Genomic DNA, 18,146 nt, shown 5'->3' with positions numbered 1-18,146 from the left:
TTATTGATACACAACTTAGGACAAGTTGGCTTGGGAGAACAGCTTTTTATTAAAAGGGTTTTTGTCGATAAAAAATAAATAGATTCAAAAAACTACGTTATTGGTAATTTTTCTATGATAAAGTTTTTGATATTTGGGTTGTAGATATGTTAATTTTTGTTAATATTGTTTGGAATTTATTATTTTTGTTGTAATTGATATGTTATTGTTTTATTTAAAATTCTAGCTCATAAATTAATTATAACTGTTCTCTCCCAAATTCTTCTAATCATCCCTTTCCTTTCTTCTTCTATCTTTCATTCCTAATTCTTTTAATCTTATCATTCTTGGCCGTTTCACAAGTTCTATTAAATTGGTATTAGAGTCTCTTTTCTGGGTATCAACGACATCATAAGGAAAAGTTAATCAAATTCAAATTAAGATTGCAAAAATTCAAACACAGGTGCAAGACAATGATCGTCTAGTTGATATGAGGTTTCAAGGATTTCGTGGGGAAATGAAAGCTAAAATCAAGGCCATATTTTGAAACATCTCTGTGTAAGTTTGGGCTGGATGAGGTGCAAGGAGTTCTTGGAATGTCCCCTTTAGGTTAATCCCATGCAGGCAATAGTCAAAATAAGATGATGGTGATAAAAATCGTGATTCTTGTTCTGATTCTTTCAATTTGATTGTCCCAAATTTTTAGTAGATGATTTTCGAGGATGGTGGAGTAAAATGGAGCAGTATTTTGCAGTAGAGATGGTGTCTGACAGTGCCAAGGTTTGTATTATGATACTGCATTTGGAAGGACGTGTTCAAGGTGGGATTGAGCAATTGGTATGAAGTTATTATTTGCAAGTCATTCGTGATAGGTTTGTACTAGAAGAATTTGATGATCCTAACTTTTAGATGGTGGCCCTGAAATGACTGGGATCGATAGATCAATTCTACGATGACTTTGTAAGCCTTCTCAATCAGCATTTAGATGATTCTTATGCACTTAGCATGTTTGTTAGTAACGTCTGACCTGGTATAAGTCTGCAATTAGAACTATTTGGACCAAAAACCCTTAAAAGGCTTTCTGTTTAGCTAAACAAATTGAATCCATCCAATACTTGTCTACTAGGAAACAAATGAATTCATTTTTAAACAAGTTAGTTATGATTTACCTAGCCATTCTCAATCTACCTTTCCTAAATCCAACTATCTAAATCCTCGGCCTTTTAAAAACCTATAACGCCAACCTAAAGGAACCACCAATACTATAACAATTAAAAATAATGTGCTCATCAACCCAAAACCACCAAATAAGTTAGCTACAACTGCTGAGGTTGAAGATAGGAAGCGTAGGGGCCTCTGTGGCCTAAAATATACTGTAGGTCATAGTATATGCAAAACTAATTGTATTAGCTGCTTTTAGACAATTGTGAAGTAGGAGTTCAACAAGAAGAATTTGCTAATTGTGTTGATAATATGGATTAGAAACTATGCATGTTCAAGCAACATTGGTAATAGAAGTTTGCTTGTACGGATAGACAACGGTAGTATGCATAATTTTCTAGATTATGTTGCTGTGAAAATTTTGGGATTACCTGTAAAAAGACATTTTGCACTGAAGGTTGCTATAGTTGATGAAAAAATTCTTTAGTATTAGCAGAATTTGTGAAAATGTGGGGTGGCTTTGCTAGGGAGTTGAGTTCAAAAAATGATTTCATGGTCCTTCCATTGAAGGGATGTGATCTAGTGTTAGGGATCCAATGGTTGGTGAGTTTGGGACCTACCGTTTGGAACTTTGAAGCCTTGACTATGAAATTTTAACATCATAGTGATTGTTGTGAATTGAAAGGACTGTAGCCAGGTGCAGTGCAGGTAATGAATGCTCGATTATCCTCTACGGTGTTGTTGCCAGTGTTAAATAGTCAAGGACATCATCTTAGTACTTATTTGATGGTAATGACAACTATGACTATTGAAAAAAATATGGTTTGAAATCAGTTTTCTTGTATAACAGGAAATTAAAATTTTGAAAATCGATCCAATTTATGATATTTATAGTAATAAACCTTAAACTGAAATCATATTTGTGTTTTCGGATAAGCGGATTTTTGATGTTTCCCGATTTTTAACCGAACAATTTTTTTCGCTATTATCATATCATGAACTGCTTCGAGTGTGAGCTCAAACCAATTGCATTGAAACACAGAACTAGAAAAAAGTCTCTCTTTTATTTGAGGTGAAAACAGAACTTCTCTCTTCTTTAATAGAAACCATTAAAATTGTTATTCTAGAAAATATATCTAATAGTTGAGAAAAAATTCTCTCTATTTTTCGACAGAGTAACAATTTCTTAAAGTTGTATGTCACTGGTGTCATCTATTTATAAGAAGAGAAGGTAGAACACTTATTGAATTATAAAGGTTCGTTTCAAATAGAAAAACAACTTTTTAGTCCAACTAGGAAAGGGAAATGCGTTGATAGGGTGTACTTCCCTCATATGATGGGGATTCGGATCTCTCCCACATCGAGTCTAATTACGAGTACTTCTTAGGCCTTTTGACCTAGTGCTCTATAATGTGATATAGCTCAATTCAAATTTTCTATTTCCTAAAATAAACTTTAATATTCTATATTAAACAATTTTCTCATCCCTATTTTACCCTCAATAAAATTTTGACGATTTTACCTCCGGTAAATTTTTTGATGATTATATCCCTGATAAAATTTTGAGAAAATATGTTCAATATTTCATAACACAACATTTTCACTGTGATCGAATGGTTTATTTTCATTTTCTAGCTTCAAAACAGCTCAAAAAATAAACTCATTTTTCTGATCATTTTTAAGTAATCCATATAGAATTATAAATGGATCATTTCTATTTCTATTTTTGGAAACCTTTCTAAATGATTCCATCTTTTCACTTCGAAAAAAAAAAAACCACAATTACTAAATGGTTTCCATTTCTCTTTAACTATTCATTTTGTTCATTTTTATTCAAATTTGCAATTCATTTTTGGTTTCAACAAGCTAGCGAATGGATCAATTGGACATATGTAATTAGGCCTCAAATGATTTATAATTAAGTTTCGGCTTTTCCCCTATTAATTATAAACTCATTTAGTCACGAATTCATTCAACCATAGTATCATGACTGAGCTTTTGCTAACAACATACCATTACGAAAGCAAGTACTCAGTGCTCGTCCAATGACCTTGTCATAAGTGTGTTACTCTCATAAGATATTTTTGATCTCTTTGGGATAATATCCACTCTCTCAATATGGTTCTATTTTATCTCATGGTAACTATTACGTCTTCCTTCATGAAAAGTCAATTACTATCAAATTGTAATCAAGTCATTCATCACAAAGACGAACAACAGTGATTACGGTTACTTTTCATTAACATGTAATGCCTATGAGAGGATATCATTTACCCATGTCTTGAACTATGAACTCCACTGTTGTGAATGACGCTACATACTTCAGAAGTTATACACCCAACGCACTAACTTTCGATTCCTTGCTATGAAAGTCACAAGTGAATAAATCTAGAAACGAATTCAAGATCTATTCTGCTTGGGTCCAGTCCGATGCATTGTATCTAATGCCCTGATGCCCAAGACAAGGTATCTCCCTAATTAGACTTGATAGACGATATATTAGTCTTTCAATCGGTTTGATCATTTTCGATTAGACTAAGGACATGTTCTAATAATACAATTTATCTTTCCATACTACGATCCGACCACGTAATACCACTTAATGTCAATTTAAAGAATAGACAACCAATGAGCAATATTTGTTTCTATTTTTCTTTGCATGCAAAAACCGTTTGAGGATAATAATACAAAGTATATTCATTGTAATAAATAAATTTATTTTATTAACCAATCTGTTCGAAAAAATTACAATGTATATTAATGAAAATACTACACCTAAGGCATGACTTGTCGTAATTAGTTGTAGCAAATTAAACCATTTTCCTTACTTAAAGAGCTTGTATAAATGCAATTTCATCATGTTTTACTTAGTTTTTCACTTTTAGTTTGCGAATAATAAAATGTGTGATTTGAGCTATTTATATGACCTTAGGGACCAAAGTAGGCCTAAAGGAAGACTAACGTATTTGGTAAGTGTGTAGGGTATTATTCGGAGGCACGAGAACACGAGTTTGGTCGTCATGTTGCAACATAGAGGGTCAATGTCATAACATAGTGAGAAGGATACCCAAAATAGCAAAACTACCATCAGTGTCACGATATAGCTAGAGGATGTTGCGACACAGCCCTAAATCCAAGCCTGAGCCTGTAAAATGTCACTAGTGTCACGGCATAGGACAGAGGATATCACGACACTACCTTGAAGTGAAGAATTAATGAGTCAAAGGCGTTTTGGTCTGCGCAAAAAATTTTAATGTGAAAACGTCAATCTAATTAGGTCAATGGACAACAACCAACACTAAATCTATAAATAGGCTTCATTAAACACTTTATAAACATCTTTTTTGTTCCTTTAATCTTTTATTCTAGTTTATGTTGCAACTTTCATTTAGTTTTTAATTTTTTTTTTGTACTTAGGATTTCTATTTGTAATTCAGTTTTATTTTCATTCTTATTCTTCGGAGAATTTGACTTGTGGATTCATCAACTCTTTGTGGATTTTGCTCTTTCAATTATTAATACAAATCTAGATTTCTCTTAAACCTTTATCATTGATCTAGTTTTCATATTTATCTTTTTAATCAAGTTTACGTTGTTTATAAGATTCATGAGGAACTAATCCTCTTATGGGGGATTAGCGAGTGGATGTAAGAGTAATTAATTTCTTAGCAGACCAATTCGTTGGGATAGGAAGAACTTAAATCCAAAGCCTAACAACCCTAGGAAGTCATCTAGGTGGAAATGAACCCAAAATTGGTATTGCCTATCCGTGAACACCTTACCCCAATTCGGTATAGACTGCGAGGTTGACAGATAAGTAATTCTTGTCGACTCGTTAGTTTAGTGAAAGATCGAGAGGTTCTGCTAGGTTAACAACTAGTTGATTGAGTAGAACCCGAAATAGGAATTAGTTACAACCACCGAGGTGAGTTAGTCTGTCATACCTAGAATTGATGAAGTCAGCAAGTTAATTTTTTGTTTTTCTTTTAATGCAATTTATTTCTTTTTCTTTAATACAAATTTTATTTATCTTATATTTTACTGTAATATAATTTAATTAAAATACTAATTATATCTTTTAATGTCGGAGTTATTACTAATTTAGTATTCACCTCTCTTGGGTACGATCCTCGAAGTACTTCTATACTTTGTTGTATAAACTATATTACAACCTGACCCGTATACTTGCGGAAACTGCCTAATACTTATATTTGGTTGTAGGAATTATACTCTAGACATTAGTACATTTGTAGGTGATCAAGTTATTGGCGCCATTGCTGGGGAGGCAATTTTTTTTTTTTGCATTCAATAGAATAATTAGGAAATCTTTAAATTATGGATACAATTTTTATTTTATTTTTCCTCACTAACGTTTTTACTTTTCTTTGTGGTTTCAGTGTATGACTTGCAGTAGGGGCACACCTATAGAGCCAGTCACTGATCCAGAAAGAATAATTCGTAAAAATCGTTGACATCAATAACAGATGCAAAACAATCCACCTGCTGCAGTTAACTGACCATGAGAGAACCTATTGTTTGATGAACTTGACTTACCACCATAACTATTGTTAAACCTACCAATGGCTCAAGAAGAAAGAACCTTAAGAAACTATGTGTTACCAAATCTAGAAATGGTACAATGAAGCATTATAAGGTCGACCATCATGGAAAATGATTTTGAGATCAAACTGGCCATGAGCCAAATGATCCAGAATAATCTGTAATTTAGAAGGATAATGACAGAGGACCCAAATCAACATTTAAAGCGGTTTCTCTAACTTTGTGACACTTTAAAATTTAACGGGGTCACCAAGAATGTTAATTGTCTTCAGTTGCTCCTCTTCTCCTTAATAGATAACGCTTTCTCTTGGTTAGATTCGCAAGCACCAGGATTTATCATGATATAGAACGAACTTGCAGAGAAGTTTCTACACAAGTTTTTTCTTATTAACAAGACGGTCCAACTCAAGAAGGAGATTGTCATGTTTAAACAACTAGAAGGAGAAAGTTTTCTCGAAGCTTGGGAATGGTTTAAGACGTTGGTTTAAAGATGCCCACATCCTGGTTTGCTCGACTGGTTATGATTGCAGATGTTCTACAACGGGTTGGATACAAATACAAGATCAGGTATAGATAGAGCCACAAGAGGAGCCTTGATGAACTGAACATACAAAGAGATGTATGATCTTATAGAAAACATGGCGATGAATTCCTTCTAGTGGCCAAATAAATGATTTACTTATGGCCAGAAATCGTTTACAGTAAAAATTGTTCAGGAAGTGGATAGACTTAACCGGATAGAGTCAACATCTAGTGCATTTTTGTTATACGACGAAGATAGACCTATTGGTCAATATTCTGAGAACCCAGCTGAGAATATGAATTACATCAGGAAAAGGGGTGGAAATCCTATTCAAATACTTACAATCCAAGCTGGAGAGATCACCTGAATTTGAGATGGGGCGGTAATCAATGAGGAGGTAATAATTCTAAACCTATTAAATAAAATATTATTTACCAACCTCCATATCTACAGAAACCTCAAGAAAGGGCCAACCCAAATGACAATGTTGTATGTGGTCAACAACTAGATTTAATCAAGGCAAAGATGCAAACAATGCGAATTGAAGTGAAACAGGTGTAGTCTGAGTGCAATCAAACAAAAAAAACATTGACGAAACTTAAAGATCAAATGATCCAATTGATAAGAATGATGAGAGACATCAAAAGGCAAATTGGCATCAGGATCCCAAACAATACTAAGAACAATCCTTGGAGGGAAGGGAAGGAGCATATGAAAGCAATTGTGCTCCGATAGGGTAAAGTACTGAGTAGCCCGAATAACCCAACTCAAGAGGAGGATAAGAAGGATGTCGATGATATTCAAGAAGAAACCCCTCGAAACGATGATGCTAAACCAAAACCAGAAAGGGTAGTCGAGCCGGAAGTTGAACCAAACCGAGAACCTGCACTGACCAAGGTACGATTCCCCTCTCGGCTAGAGGATAAACAAAAACAGGATGAAGCAGAATTTTTATATTTTTTGAACTTATTCAAGTCGCTTAACGTTAACTTGCCTCTTATTGAATTAATTGAAAACATTCCTGAATATGCTAAGTACTTAAAAGAAATCATGGGTAGACGTAAGAAAATTAAAATAGGAGATGAAGTCAATATAGACGCATCTTATAGTGCAATAATCTCTAAAAAAATACCTTCAAAACTAAAAGAACCAGAGATTTTTACAATTCCTATAGAGATAGGAGATATTCACTTTAATAAGGCCCTATGTGATCTAGGAGCTAGTATAAATTTAATGCCCTTATCAATATACAAGAAACTCGAGTTAGGCGAACTTAAAAGCACATATATCATACTAAAATTAACTGGTAGGTCTTTGGTACAACCGAAAGGGGTACCTGAATATGTGTTGATTAAGATGCATAGTGTTATCATCCCGATCTATTTCGTGATTTTGGACTTTGAGAAAGTGTAACAACCCGTTTTTAATCAAATTGAAACAATTGTTTCAGGACCACCAATCATATTTTGAAATAATTTTTATTATTATTTTAATATTTACAGTATGATATTATGATTGTGTAAAAATTTTGTTAAGAAATTTTATCGTTTGAGTGCTTAATTCGTTAAAAAGGACTAACTTGCGCAAAGTGTAAAACTTGTGTTCTATTAGTTAAAGGTGTCTAATAGCTATGGAATATTAAAGTGGAGGTCATTAAGTGGTAATTAGACCATTGATTGCTTAAGTGGACAATTATGGACATCTTTTAAGTGTTTTTAATAGTTTATAATTAAGGTTAATTTAGTAATTATATAATTAAATAATAAATAAAACCAATTAAGTATCATATTCCATTATCATTTTAGCAACCGAAATTAATAAAGAATGGCAGTCATGGGAGCTTAAAGTTTTTTCAACCCTAATTCCTTTGATTAGATCAAGAAAGGCGAAATACGGATTTAGATCGGGGAAAGAACAAAGTTTTAGATTAATCTACTTAATTTCCCATTTTTGCATTCGAGGTAAGTTTGTATGTAATAAGCTTTGTTATAATTGTATTTTAAATGCTTTGATATTGCATAAATTGTGAGTACGACTCTAAGGACATGTTCGACGACAATTCGGCAAGTGAAAAATCCCGGTTGAACTTTAGTAATAGATTAGGATACGAATGACATGTCATTAGAGGTTATGTGATTTGGGTACTGGCTCGTACGTCCTACCGATGGCTAAGTTATCAGGCATGTGTTGTGGATACTCGTCAGCTTGTATGAGTAGCACAGTGTAGTTTCGTCATGATCGTCAGCTTATGTGAGCAGACTCATTGATAGCTCTAGTGTGAGCATTATATATGATACGAGATTGAGATAGCTTCGGTTATATATATGTGGCACTTAGTGTAACACCCCCTACCCGTATCCGTCGCTGGAACAGAGTACGAGGCATTACCGAGGAGTACAAAACACTTACAGATAATTTAAATATATTTTCATAACAACTTGTCTCGATTTCATACTATTTCATATTTAAGCTTTACTCACCAAAGTATTTGAAATATCATCTTTATGCAAATAGCACACATGAGGTACATAATTCCATAGTTAAGAATGAACATATTTATCAAACATATTCCACATTCATATATCAATGTCTTACATTTCCATATATCAATAACCGTCATTTTCTTATTTTTCAGATAATTATGTATAACCATTGATAAGCATGTAATTCACTTTGTTTCTTTCATCAATCACAATTTCAAATGACAAATTCGTGTGAATCACTCAACCTCATTTGGTGTTTAAATTCTGTCACTTTGATTCACATACTCATAATTTACTAACATATCCTGTCAAACACAATCTCTGAATGATAAAATCACATAATTGAGCTCAATAATAATAATGATAACATTACTTACATTTCTTTTTCCACATGTTACATTTACGACTTACCAACTTGTCCATCCAAGGAACAACTTACGGATTTGAGTACATCGTGATCTGAAGCCCGAAATCTAGCTGAAGCACATACGTGCTAAACGGAAGCCCGAAGGCTAACTAAAGCACATAAGTGCTAAACGGAAGCCCGGAGGCTAACTGAAGCACATAAGTGCTAAACGGAAGCCCGGAGGCTAACTGAAGCACATAAGTGCTAAACGGAAGCTTAGAAGGCTAATCAAGCTCATCGAGTGAATCTGAAACCCCAAAAGGGTTAATTGAAACTCATATGAGTTAACGGAAGCTCGTAAGAGCTAAACGAAAAGCAAACACGAGAATTCACAACAAATGCTGAATCTCGGTTTACTTGGGTAATTTACCGTCAATTCATCTTTTTCACTGAAAGATTGTACTCATTTCCTGCGTTCCGTTCCTCCGAAATTCTCAATTTAATTTTATAACTTTTGTACATAATTTACTTATTTTCAACAATTAACATACATAAATATTAATCACCATTCATAAAATAATATTGAAATTTAATAATATTAACAAATGGTCACTAAATTTAGTTATATAAACTCACAAGTTCAATTTTTGTATTATAGTGATAATCATAATTTCATAATAAATATTCCAAATAAAACATTATATCGTTTCTAATTCAACACTTATCGATTATAATCGGACATGTGATTAATTTATACACGAGTCATTCATATATTTTTGTATATTTTCCTCCTCCTCTCCATCCACATCCTTAGTATAAACAACACACTTGTAGGTAACATTATCTATAATTTTCACTATCTACTTATGTGAATATTCAAGTTGTCCATCTGTGTCATAGTCACTAAATTATTTTTATATTAAGCTACAGAACTTCAAATTAAGATCCATAAATTTTCCCAGAAACTAGATTCACATATATTATTATCATAAAATTTTCATAATTCTTAGTTGGGCCAATTAATACAGTTTATTCATTGCAGTCTCCCCTGTTCTGCTGTCTGACAGTTCCGACCCTTATTGACTAAAAATTAATTATCTCCTCGTACAGGATTTGAATGATGTTCCCGTTTGTTTCTATTGAAAATAGACTCATTCAGGATTTTAAAAATATAAATTTAAGCCCCTAATTATTTTTATCCAATTTTTGATGATTTTACAAAGTCAGAATAGGGGAAACTGAAATCATTCTGACCTTGTCTCACAAAATTTATCATATCTCATGATTTACAATTCCATTGCTTACATTATTTCTTCTATAAGAAAGTAGACTCAATAATATTTAATTTCATATTTTATTCATCCTCTAATTCCATTTCTATAATTTTTGGTGATTTTTCAAAGTTAGACTACTGCTGCTGTCCAAAACAGTTTTAGTGCAAAATGTTGGTTTCCATTTTGCCCCAAATTTCACAATTCATACAATTCAGTCCTTACTCAATTAACCCCTCAATTAAGATAATTTTCTCAATTAATACTTTTCCTAAACGTTATAAGTTATTTCATAACTACTGAATTTTAGAATTTTCACATAAAACTCTAACTTCAAACTCTTTTACAATTAGGTCCCAAACATTCACTTTCTATTCAATTCTTACAATAAAATCAACATATAAACAATTTAAAGCTATAATTCCATGCCAAATCATCATATACTTCTAGCACATATGTATAGAAACTTTCAATTTCTTTCATAGAATAAAAACTAATGAATTCAACAATAGGACCTAGTTGTAAAAGTCACAAAAACACAAAAATTTCAAGAAATAATAAAGAATTGAACTTACTTGAAGTAAAAATATGAAAAACCAGCTTAATAGAACTCTTCCATGGCATTTTTCTGATGAGAATGCAGAAAAATAAAGAGAAATCTAGATAATTCCACTTTAGTCCTAGCTTTATTAAGTAAATTTTGCAATTTTCCAATTTTGCCCTTAATTCTCCTTATTTTCTTGCTGATTTCATGCCCTTGCCATCTAGCCCAAATAGACTTTGGGTCTATTTTCCTTTTAAACCCTCTTTCTTTTATCAATTAAGCTATTTAATCATTTCCCACAATTTTGCATTTGATACAATTTAGTCCTTTTTGTTCAGTTAACTAGCAGAACTTTAAAATTTCTTGATAAAACTTTAATACTAACATATTAACACTCCATAAATATTTATAAAAATATTTATGGCTCGATTTAAAATTATCGAGGTCTCGATACCTCGTTTTTGATTCTAATTATTTTAATATTTATTTTTAGTACACTATTCACTATTTCAAAATTTTTCCTAACTTCACATTTAATTTATACTCACTAAATTAATAATATTTCCTACTCATTTGTCAGATTTAGTGATCTCGAATCACTGTTCCGACACCACTGAAAATTATGCTGTTACAACTCTCCCCCCTTTAGGGATTTTTGTCCCCGAAAATCTTATCAGAAGAAATTGCTGTCAACACTCATGAAACACTTTTACTCACTTCTCAGTTTCACAAAGAAAACCCCACTTTAGCATTTAACTTGGTTGAAATCAAATCATCATCAAATAAAGCCAATCATGTAGTCAACAGTCACAAAAGAATCAAGATTTTCCAATACGTATATAATGTAGAGTAACAACTCGTATAAACAGAATAATAGCTTTACATGAATCTCACCATTTACTTTTATCTACAATGTAACAGAATAGTATAACAAAGAAAAATGAAGAAGTCCCAATCATAATTTAATCAGACCAACGATGCTCTCATCAAATATTTTAGCTAGCTAGCATTCTCATACAATAAGAATTTCATCAGAAAACGAATAGCCACATATTCGTCTGACTAATTCTGTCATCCCTAATCCCATAATATTTCATTCATTAAAAAAAATCAATTTAAAAAAATTTTCCGGTAAGTACACTATTTAGACATCATATCTGAATAAGTCAATTTACTGAAATTAGCTTCTTTTCTAATCATGACATTGCATATCTCGAATGATCTTTAAAACATTCTAATACCTTTTTCCAGAACTGTATTTACTTTTCAAACTATTCTCGTTTCTGTATGCCTTACTAATCACTTCAACACTATACTCTCCAATTCTACAGATGTGATTTTATTAACATAATTCTTATGAAATCGTCATAATTACAACTCTGGTAAGGGGGTGATGTCGTAAAACCTCTAACTCAACTCTCATAACTACACACATATGGCTTGACATTCATACATAACATTATTGTTTTCACATAATTCACTTCAAGCAAAATTAATACACTTATATAGTCTATCAATATTTTCTGCCATATACAATTTCAAACGATGAATTCACTTTGTTTAGCTCAATATCAACAATTAATCAATTTCAATCTCTTAAGTCCATTTATCATTTACCTTTCTTAATCAATTTAGGGAACAATTTCGAAATTGGGTACTTCGTTTTCACCATGCCATAGTAAAACTATGGTATTGCGCATAGTCACATATCACACATCGAAGCCATAGCCCAGCCATGGTCTTACACGGATCACATATCACACTGATGCCATATCCCAAATATGGTCTTATACAGAAATCACTTGTCACTTGTCACTTGTAGCCGAAGCTACCACTATTCACTGATCAGGTAGCCAGAGCTACCATTTTTTTTATCTATCAGGTAGCCGAGCTACCACTTTTCACTATTCACTGATTAGGTAGCCAGAGCGACCATTTTTTTATCTATCAGGTAGCCGGTGCTACCACTTTTCACTGATCAGGTAGCCGAAACTACTACTTTTCACTTGTCATTTGTCATTGATCAGATAAGTGTAGCCGAAGCTATTACTTATCACTTGTTGCCATGGTCCAACCATAGTATTTTCCTTCAATTCATCTTTTCACTGAACTGAAATGCTCAATTTGATCATTTATTCAATTTTCATGCTTTTACATTATTCACGATTTAATCATCAATACATATGAAATAACACATCATGAAATTTATAAAATTAACAAATAATCACTAAAATTTAGCCATATAAACTTACGAATCATACTTATTCAACCAAGTGTACATAAACACACACTTATTCAATTTTGAATAAAATTTACTTAATCAAACATGCTGGGCACATAACATCATAGACATGCCAAACAGACATGGATAGCCTTATCATAATATAAACTTTTATTTCATTTCACCTTTTTATATTTCAACTTATGGTTATCTCATTTCGTACATTATCACATACATATCATGAACTTCTATTCATACCTTGTCAAGTTGCAACTTAACACAGACACATTTTCAATGTCTCAACACCAAATTTTCGCACTGTCAAGATTAGCTCGGTTGGAAAGCACCTCGGTCTTAACAAAACAATTTCGTTAGAGCCGGAAGATATCACACTATCACGAGTAGTAATATAGCATGTATAGCTAAACTCACATACGCTAGGTTAATCCGAGAACCGACTAAACCATAGCTCTGATACTACTAAATGTAACACCTCCTACCCGTATCCGTCGCTGGAACAGAGTACGAGGCATTACCGAGGAGTACAAAACACTTACAGATAATTTAAATATATTTTCATAACAACTTGTCTCGATTTCATACTATTTCATATTTAAGCTTTACTCACCAAAGTATTTGAAATATCATCTTTATGCAAATAGCACACATGAGGTACATAATTCCATAGTTAAGAATGAACATATTTATCAAACATATTCCACATTCATATATCAATGTCTTACATTTCCATATATCAATAACCGTCATTTTTCTTGTTTTTCAGATAATTATGTATAACCATTGATAAGCATGTAATTCACTTGTTTCTTCTCATCAATCACAATTTCAAATGACAAATTCGTGTGAATCAGCTCAACCTCATTAGGTGTTTAAATTCTGTCACTTTGATTCACATACTCATAATTCACTAACATATCCTGTCAAACACAATTTCTGAATGATAAAATCACATAATTGAGCTCAATAATAATAATGATAACATTACTTACATTTCTTTTTCCACATGTTACATTGACGACTTACCAACTTGTCCATCCAAGGAACAACTTACAGATTTGAGTACATCGTGATCTGAAGTCCGAAATCTAGTTGAAGCACATACGTGCTAAACGGAAGCCCGAAGGCTAACTGAAGCACATAAGTGCTAAACGGAAGCCTTGAGGCTAATCAAGCACATAAGTGCTAAGCGGAAGCTCAGAAGGCTAATCAAGCTCATCGAGTGAATGAAACCCCAAAAGGGTTAACTGAAACTCATATGAGTTAATGGAAGCTCGTAAGAGCTAAACGAAAAGCAAACATGAGAATTCGCAACAAATGCTGAATCTCGGTTTACTTGGGTAATTTACCGTCAATCCATCTTTTTCATTTGAAAGATTGTACTCATTTCTGCGTTAGTTCCTCCTGAAATTCTCGGTTTAATTTCATAACTTTTGTACATAATTTACTTATTTTCAACAATTAACATACATAAATATTAATCACCATTCATAAAATAATATTGAAATTTAATAATATTAACAAATGGTCACTAAATTTAGTTATATAAACTCACAAGTTCGATTTTTGTATTATAGCGATAATCATAATTTCATAATAAATATTCCAAATAAAACATTATATTGTTTCTAATTCAACACTTATCGATTATAATCGGGCATGTGATCAATTTATACGATTCATTCATATATTTTTGTATATTTTCCTCCTCCTCCTCTCCATCCACATCCTTAGTATAAACAACACACTTGTAGGTAACATTATCTATAATTTTCACTATCTACTTATGTGAATATTCAAGTTGTCCATCTGTGTCATAGTCACTAAATTATTTTTATCTTGAGATACAGAACTCTAAATTAAGATCCATAAATTTTCCCAGAAACTAGATTCACATATCTTCTTACCATAAAATTTTCATAATTTTTGGTTGGGCTAATTAATACAGTTTATTCATTGAAGTCTCCCCTGTTCTGCTGTCTGACAGTTCCGACCCTTATTCACTAAAAATTAATTATCTCCTCGTACAGGATTCGAATGATGTTTCCGTTTGCTTCTATTGAAAATAGACTCATTCAGGATTCTAAACATATAAATTTAAGCCCCTAATTATTTTTATCCAATTTTTGATGATTTTACAAAATCAAAACAGGGGAACCCAAAATCATTCTGACCTTGTCTCACAAAATTTATCATATCTCATGATTTACAATTCCATTGCTTACATTATTTCTTCTATAAGAAACTAGACTCAATAATATTTAATTTCATATTTTATTCATCCTCTAATTTTATTTCTATAATTTTTGGTGATTTTTCAAATTTAGACTACTGCTGCTGTCCAAATCAGTTTTAATGCAAAATGTTGATTTCCATTTTGCCCCAAATTTCACAATTCATACAATTCAGTCCTTGCTCAATTCACCCCTCAATTAAGATAATTTTCTCAATTAATACTTTTCCTAAACATTATAAGTTATTTCATAACTACTGAATTTTAGAATTTTCACATAAAACTCTAACTTCAAACTCTTTTACAATTAGGTCCCAAACATTCACTTTCTATTCAATTCTTACAATAAAATCAACATATAAACAATTTAAAGCTCTAATTCCATCCAAAATCATCATATAATTCCAGCACATATGTATAGAAACTTTCAATTTCTTTCATAGAATCAAAAACTAATGAATTCAACAATAGGACCTAGTTGTAAAAGTTACAAAAACACAAATTTTAAGAAATAATCAAGAATTGAACTTACTTGAAGTAAAAATATGAAAAACCAGCTTAATAGAACTCTTCCATGGCATTTTTCTGATGAGAATGCAGAAAAATAAAGAGAAATCTAGATAATTCCACTTTAGTCCTAGCTTTATTAAGTAAATTTTGCAATTTTCCAATTTTGCCCTTAATTCTCCTTATTTTCTTGCTGATTTCATGCCCTTTCCGTCCAGACCAAATAGACTATGGGTCTATTTTCCTTTTAAACCCTCTTTCTTTTATCAATTAAGCTATTTAATCATTTCTCACAATTTTGCATTTGATACAATTTAGTCCTTTTTGTTCAATTAACTATCAGAACTTTAAAATTTCTTGACAAAACTTTAATACTAACATATTAACACTCCATAAATATTTATAAAAATATTTATGGCTCGATTTAAAATTATCGAGGTCTCGATTCCTCGTTTTCGATTCTAATTATTTTAATATTTATTTTTAGTACACTATTCACTATTTCAAAATTTTTCCTAACTTCACATTTAATTTATACTCACTAAATTAATAATATTTTCTACTCATTTGTCGGATTTAGTGATCTCGAATCACTATTCCAACACCACTGAAAATTAGGCTGTTACACTTAGGGTACGAGATTCTCGAGTATCTGATAGTATTCCGATTGGTTCAATGGGTAAATCATAGAGGTGGTTGTGTATAAGTTGATACGAGGTGGTACAGGTATGTACATGAACCATACAAATATTGAAATGAGGAAATTATGAAATGTATATATAATTTTGTGAATGAATATGTGGTAAGTTGATGATTCAATATGAATTATGTTATGTTATGTATTATTTGCTTAAGTTGTGCATATATGGTAAGTTGATTTTTATGCTATACGAACTTACTAACCTTTATAGCTTACATTGTTTAATTTTCCATGTTTTATAGTGAGTTCAAAGCTAGCTCAGATTCTGGGACCGTCGGAGTAATCAAGTTAGCCATTTGAATTGGCTTGTAAATGTAAATGTTTTGGTTTTGTATATAACCAAGAGATTTGGCTTAATTTGGTTGTTTTGGGTGTGTATACATATGTGTATATGGCTTTGGTTAGGTGTTTAAATATGGTTATGTTATGCTTATTAATATTTGGTAACCATAGGTATTAAATGGTTGAGAATTGAATTTGGTATACTTGTGAGATTAGGTTAAATGATGCAAAATTGAGAGTGTTCATATTGATGATTTGAGATTATGAGTTTTAGTATGAAATTGAAATGGCATATTGTGGTATTGTTGTGATATGTATTGGTTGGCTTTGAAATGGTATAATTTATGCTTGGTTGAGAGTAGATGAATGCCTATACATGCTATGTTTTGATGCCAAATGGATGGTTTTAGGTATGTGCAAACTTGGGTGGAAAATTGGCTTGGTAAATAGCCTATTTTTGTCCACACGGACAGAGATGTGTCCCCTGATGTTGAATTAAAAATCAAGTCAGTATGCTCCACACGGCTTAGCACACAAGCGTGTGACTTGGCCATGTGGCATAAGTCAGTATACCCTATAGGTTTGGCACGGCCTAGCACACGGCTTGGCACACGATCATGTGTGGTCATTTCTAGGGCACACGGGCTAGTCACACTGGTGTGTGTGTGTAACACCCCGAACCCGAGACCATCGCCGGTGTCGGACACGAGGGGTTAACGAGACAAATCCTCTTAAAGTACCGACCAATTTGGCATTTTCGGACAGGCTGGAAAACTGCGTCACTGTCGCCTTAAAAATCATATCTCGAGTTTCAAAACTCGGAAACTGATTCCGTAAATTTTCCCTGAATTTAGACTCATATATCCATCCATGGATTTATTTCTAGAATTTTTGGTTGGGCAAATTGGTACAGTTTATTAGTTAAAGTCACCCATGTTACAGGGGTCGACTACACTGACCTTCGCACGTTACAACTTGAATATCTCTCTGTACAGGGCTTTAATACTGGTGCCGTTTGTTTCTAATGAAACTAGACTCAAAATGGAATCTTAAAATATAAGGCATGGCTACTAATTATTTCTAGATAATTTATAGTAAATTTTCAAAGTCGCGACAGGGGACCCAGAAACCGTTCTGGCCCCGTCTCACGAAATCTCGAATATCTCTTAAAATACGCCTCATATGGTCGTTTCGTTTCATCCATATGAAAATATATTCATCAAGGTTCAATTTCATAATTTATTCACTATTTAATTCTACTTCTACTATTTTTAGTGATTTTTCCATCTCACCTCGCTGCTGCTGGCAGCATCTGTTA

The 18,146-nt window shown here is 32.4% G+C and overlaps 1 non-coding gene across 1 annotated transcript; it reads right to left on the bottom strand.

Moving 5' to 3' along the window:
• Positions 1 to 6,101: 6,101 nt before the first annotated feature.
• On the bottom strand, positions 6,102 to 6,208 carry LOC128281111 (small nucleolar RNA R71). Its single transcript, XR_008271326.1, has one exon. It is a non-coding gene; the product is annotated as a small nucleolar RNA R71 (small nucleolar RNA).
• Positions 6,209 to 18,146: the final 11,938 nt, after the last annotated feature.

The sequence above is a fragment of the Gossypium arboreum genome, chromosome 9, assembly GCF_025698485.1.
Source record: "Gossypium arboreum isolate Shixiya-1 chromosome 9, ASM2569848v2, whole genome shotgun sequence".
NCBI classification, from domain to species: domain Eukaryota; kingdom Viridiplantae; phylum Streptophyta; class Magnoliopsida; order Malvales; family Malvaceae; genus Gossypium; species Gossypium arboreum.
The sequence above is the reverse complement of the archived record's forward strand: the minus strand, read 5'-3'. Positions and strand labels throughout refer to the sequence as shown.